At 35.9% G+C, this 6,479-nt stretch overlaps 1 non-coding gene across 1 annotated transcript; it reads left to right on the plus strand.

Moving 5' to 3' along the window:
- Positions 1 to 467: 467 nt before the first annotated feature.
- Positions 468 to 539, plus strand: TRNAH-GUG (transfer RNA histidin (anticodon GUG)). Its single transcript has one exon. It is a non-coding gene; the product is annotated as a tRNA-His (tRNA).
- Positions 540 to 6,479: the final 5,940 nt, after the last annotated feature.

Raw genomic sequence — 6,479 nt, forward strand, 5'->3', positions numbered from 1 at the left:
CCCTGCTAAATAAATGCAATAGAGAAAACATTTATGAAAAAACCGATCTTCCTTTTGCCTCCTTATTTTCTTCTATATCATCTTCAGGAATAATGACAAGAATACCTCCCTTTTCTTAAGTGTCTGTCAAATGAGAAAGCTGCCTGAAGTAATTTCTCACGCCCCACAAAGCCTGAGTGGAGGTAGATTCTTGGTGAACTATGACTTTATCTAATTCTATCATTTTCTCCAATTCCCTAAGATTTTTTGTTTTAAGTGTTCAAGGCATTTCCATTATTATTATTATTGTTATTATTTTAGCCACTTGGAAAGCAACTTTTCCCGGAGCGAAGTATTTAAAAGAAAAAGAGTTTTTATAAGGAGATGTGAGAAACATACATATGTGGGCAACAGATGGCACTGTTTCCACAGACTTTGATATTGCAATAGTATTGAAAGAGCCAGCACCGGTATCTCCCCGGTAGCTTGCCGTGATCGTATAGTGGTTAGTACTCTGCGTTGTGGCCGCAGCAACCTCGGTTCGAATCCGAGTCACGGCAGGGAGGGTAACTCGAAATCTTTTTGCTGACAGCCCATCAAGTGAAAACGATTTAGTGAACTCGAAGCAAATGTTTGAACGTTTCTACACGTAACATAGAAAAATTATTTTTGTTGTTCTTGCACTCATGCTACTGCAACTGTGTGTCTCTATTATATAAAATATACACAATGTGATCTATACACATATATATTTTATTTGCATTGATGGATAATGTGATAAAACTAGAGTGTAGTGGGCATGTAATTATTATTAATTACAACTACTTAAGCTCTGCTTTGAGCAGCCTCGTCAAGTCTGCTTGCTTTTGAGCCTTGCCAGGACTGTACCGTAATAACAACCCTGAATTACTTGGAAAGATGTCAGCGGTAGATGTGGAAATCCTGTTTAACCAGGCATGAATTGTTAGGAGGGTTTTGCAGGATGACAGAGAGAAAATGAACTGTCCCTTATCAGTAATTGCAGGAAACACTTTGTTTCTATGATATGAACTGGCTGTAATTTAACTTTCCTGCATCAGTGGATAATATAAGAAGCCAGTTGTTGCTCAAACGGAAAAATCTCCAAAATGGGCATTTGGGTCTGATCAAGGGCATGTTATAAGGAGACAATGAGAATCGAGCAATAAATAATGTCCATATATGGTGAAACTTTTTTTTTTAATAATGTTTTCCAAAAGACAGACATTTGCATTATAACTGGCCTAATAGCAAATTAATATGATTTAACACTGCTTATGGGCCTTCCTCCAGGACTTGTAGGAATGACTATTACAACCCGAAAATATGAGATGTAGGTATGTTATAATAAGCTTTACTGCTCTAAAATAGAGGCCCTTCTGTATTAGACAAGGCATCATTAGGAAATGCATTTGAATGTGTTTAGTGTCCGCTTGCATGGATGGGCTAGTAAAATCCCATTTTTGTTCTTTTTGGTGACAAAAAAAAGGAAATTATGTAAGGTAGGAAGAAGCATTGGTTCTCATTTGTTATGGGAGTGGTAGGTTTACTTGGTTGCTGTTATTATTGTTATTTGTTGGTCTGGTTTTCTGGTTTTAGCTAGAAAAATCTAAAAAGAGATATTGTTTTAAAAACAACAAGAGCAACACATAAATACAGCACCACTTGGGGAAAAAACATAATTATCCACTAGCCTTACCCCTTCTCAGTCTTTTTGTGATTGTTGATACAAGCCAGGCCGGGCCAGGCAAAATTGTGAAGGGAGATGGTTTTTCTTGGGTAGTTTCCCACCTCCCCTATCAACTTTCTTTTCCTGGTGTAGTTCCACCTCTCAGCTCCCTCCTTCCTCTCTCTCCTGTCCCTTCTCCACCCTAGCCCCGGTCCTAGACTGTGTCCTGCTTTTGATTTCAGGAGGGTGTCAATCCTTGTGGTCCAGTGGACCAGTAAGCTGGTCTTGGCTACAGATTTTCTGGGTTCAACTACGGTAAGCTTTGGGATAAATCAGTAAATCATTTTACAGACCTGATCTGCCTCACATATTTCCCCTTAGGTCTTTCCCTCTTTTCCTTCTCTGGGAAAAGAGAATAATACCTGTAATACTGACCTTACCAGATGGTTGTGAAGTTCTAATGAGATCTGGGCATTGAAAATCTTAAACTACAGGTCATTTTTCCAAAGAGGAGTGTGGACCAGATGATTCTTTAGGGTCTATTTCAGTCATGACATTGAATGATTCTGCTAATGTGATCTAAAAATAAAAATAAAAAAACTTAAAGCCTAGGAGGGAATGAACTATAAGTACTTTAGTATTTACAAAGCACTTTCTCATTTAAAAAGAGCAATTAATGATAAAAAAGCTTTTATATTTGTACCTTTTATATATATACATATACAGCATGTCCTAAAAGTCTTAGTACAGAAGCTTTCAAAAATATTAAAGTTTAAAACTACACTAAGACTTTTGGGATACCCTGTGTTTAATCTTTATAATAGTCCTATGAGGAAGGTATTACTTCTAATGTCATGATTTTATTCATGAGGAAATTGAGATGATGAAATTAAGTCAATTGTCTAAAGTCACACACCTAGAGAGTGGAGGGAAGGATTATTGTATGATCCAAATATCTCTGATTCCAAGTCCAGTTCCAATACTGTCATTTGGCCTCTCTAAGCCTTACTTTGCTCAACTGTTGAATGGGAATAAGGATCCTTGCATTTCCTACTTCATAGGATTTTAATGAGAAAAACCTTTGTAAACTTTAATGAGTTATAATTATTATAGCTAAGATGATAGCAGATAACAACTTAAGGTGTGACTCTTTCCAGAGTGGTTTGTGTTTTAATAGAAGGTTTCAAAGGCCAAAAATCTTCAAGGACTAAAGAAGTGAAACTAAATAATAACATCATAAAGACAAACAACTTTGAAAGATGTCAGAATTCTATTCAACAATTATCTCAGAACCAGTTCATGATGGAGAGGTCTATGGACTCAAAGAGCAGATTGAGACATATTTTTTGAACATAGCTAATGCCAGAATGTTTTGCTTGACTATACATATTTGTTACACAGTTTCTCTTACTTTAGGAAGAAGGTGTATTTTTTTTTATTCATTGAAAAAAATGTAATTTAAAAACAAGATATGATGACAGAATGTTAGAATGTCATAGTTTTGCTTACTGTCCCTTAAATCTTAACACATAGGCATAAGGCTGTTACTCAAACTACAAGGATCTTACTGTTTCTGCAAAAGACAATTTTAATGGGCTTTTTTTTCTTCATTTTTAGTTTTATTGATACGCTTTATTTTTTCATTATAAAAATTCATTCACAGACAGTTCTCATTTTACAAGAGATATATCACTTTAACAAAGTTTAGTAAAACAAATAAACATTAACTTCAGATGAAAGATCATGCAATATTTCACATTTGTAGCACCCCTCACCTATTTTTCCAAATTTAATAGAAATCTAATTGCTCTCCTTCTTTAACTCTACTGAAAAAAAGAAAAGAAAAGAAAGCAAATTTCTTGTAATAAATGTAAATGGTCAAGCAAAACATATTCATACAATGATTCAAAAGTCATATCTATATACTGCTTCTTTGTAGAAGTATAGGACTATGGATATGGAATATTGTCCATAATGCCAGATATTTTTGATATGTTGATTGATTTTGCTGAATTTTTTCCCTTCCTTTTTTATTCTATATTATAAGGGAAGACTTTTTGAGATCTATTCCAAAGTCCAAGTTCTAAACATATCCCATGACCTGTACCTTATTTTAAAGACATGGATAGGACTGACACAGCTTTAAAAATGAGCCTCCTTCAGAGAGGGATGTGTGCCTTTTTAACCTGGTAAGGACAATCACTTTGTGCTTCCTAGTATTTACTAAACCTCCCCATCCCTTACTCTGCCATAATTGATAAAAACCATGAAAAATGTATCCTAGCATAATAAATATCACTTGCTTTCTCCATGACTGAAGGAGGGATTGGAGGGAAGAACAGAATTTGGAACTCAGAATTTAAAAAAAAAAATGTATCCCATTATGCCAGAAGCCAAAGATCACAGATTTATCCTTTGAAGGGAATGAATAAATGAAAAAACAATAAGGACTTTTTTGTTGTTGTTTAGTCATTTTTTCATTTGTATTTGACCCTATTTGGTTCTTTTTTTTTTCTTTTTGGCAAAAATATTGAAATTGTTTGCCATTTCCTTCTCCAATTCATTTTACTGATTAGGAAACTGAGTAGGTTACCCTGAGGTAATAGATTACCCAGGGTCAGGCAGATAGTAAGTTTCTGACTCCAGATTTAGACTTATAACATTTTGGCCACTGTGCTATCTAGTAAGGACTTCTTTTCCAATCAATCAATAAACATTTAAACACCTACTATGTGCCTTGTTCTGGGCTACAGGAACATAAATACAGCAAATGTAATACTCCTTACATGTAAGGAGTTTACATTCCAATTGGGAAGACAAACAGCATGACTAAGAAGAAAATACAAAACATTTGGAAACACTATTAGTTGAAGTCTTAAGGTAGAAGGTAAAAGAGAGGGATTCCTTGAGACAAAAATGAAAAAGGAGTGAAATCTCTTCATGCAAAATAATCAATTACTTTATGAGATTTAATCAGTGAAGAAAGCATATATTGGAAGTTGTGGGGCATATGGGATAACTTGGTAAATTCTTGCAGGGTACACGACATAGCCCAGGGGTCCATATGGTGCACGAGCAGGTCAGTTAATAATGCATACACATTTGGAGGGCATAGTGGTCCACAGGCTATGGGACAGAACAGATGGTAAGGTCCAACGTTTCTCCATTTTAAAAAAGGATTGTGGCTGATGACTCAAAACTCATCCAAAGGGCATGAGCAAGAAAGGAGCTTAGTGGTCATCTGGCCCAAGCTCCTTTTAGAGATAAGGAAAATTACTCTGACGTTAATTGAGGAGCTTGCTCCAAGTCACACAAGCAGTAAATCATAAAGCTGAAATTTCAGCCTAGGTCTTATGACTCCAAATCTCATATTTTTTCCATTGCTGTACATTGTTTCCTTCAGAAGGAGAGATTTTAGACATCAGGGCTTTGAATGGGACAAAAGACTAAACCATCATCAGTAGATGTGTTCTTCTGAAAAAAAAAACTACAATTAATCTTACTAATGGTCAGGATTTACTATATCAGTCCCCTACTCAATAATCTTCATAGGATCTATATTAACTATAGGATAAAATAGAAATTCTTTCACCTGGCTTCTCTATGATATGGCTCCTTCTTACCTTCCCGCACCTATTTTATGTTACTGCCTTTCAAATGCCTAAGTTCTAGCTAAGCCATACTACTCACTGCTTCAAAATCACATATTGGGATCCCCTGCATTCCTGTATTTGAAGTTAATCATCCTCCATGACTCAAAAGGACTCATTTCTTTATCTCTTCCTGTTGTAAGCTTTTTTTTTCCTCAATTTTTTAAAAAGAGGAAATCAATGTAACTGATTGCTCAGGTTCACAAAGGTGATAAATATTTAAGGCTGGATTTCCACTCAGGTGCATGCTGACTTCAGGGCTAGTCCATTCTCCATTACAAGACATAGCTGCCTTTTCTTTCTTCTATTATTATTATTATAGCTTTTTATTTACAAGATATGTGCATGGGTAATTTTTCAGCATTGACAATTGCCAGACCTTTCGTTCCAACTTTTCCCCTTCTTCTCCCCACACCCTCTCCCAGATGCCAGGTTGACCAATACATGTTAAATATGTTAAAGTATATGTTAAGTACAATATATGTATATATGTCCATATAGTTATTTTGCTGTACAAAAAGAATCGGACCTTGAAATAGTGTACGATTAGCCTGTGAAGGAAATAAAAAATGCAGGTGGACAAAAATAGAGGGATTGGGAATTCCATGTAGTGGTTCATAGTCATCTCCCAGAGTTCTTTCGCTGGGTGTAGCTGGTTCAATTCATTACTGCTCTATTGGAACTGATTTGGTTCATCTCATTGCTGAAGATGGCCAGGTCCATCAGAATTGATCATCATTGTTGAAGTATTGTGGAAGTATATAATGATCTCCTGGTCCTACTCATTTCACTCAGCATCAGTTCATGTAAGTCTCTCCAGGCCTTTCTGAAATCTTCCTGCTGGTCATTTCTTACCGAATTATGGAATAATATTCCATAACATTCATATACCACAATTTATTCAGCCATTCTCCAATTGATGGGCATCCACTCTGTTTCCAGTTTCTGGCTGCCTTTTCTTTCAAGACCTACCTGAGATACCATCTCCTCCATGAAGCCTATCCTGTCTGCCTCCTTCCCCCTGTTGCATTTTGTATGGATTCCTCCTTTATTCCCATCATATTATTTAACTGTAAAGCTCTCTTTAAGTTACCATTGCTGTCATTATTTAAACACTTAAATGGCTGTGGTTTCTCCAATGTGAATTCTCCCCCCTAGTGGTA

The sequence above is a fragment of the Antechinus flavipes genome, chromosome 1 (genome assembly GCF_016432865.1).
Source record: "Antechinus flavipes isolate AdamAnt ecotype Samford, QLD, Australia chromosome 1, AdamAnt_v2, whole genome shotgun sequence".
Taxonomy (NCBI): domain Eukaryota; kingdom Metazoa; phylum Chordata; class Mammalia; order Dasyuromorphia; family Dasyuridae; genus Antechinus; species Antechinus flavipes.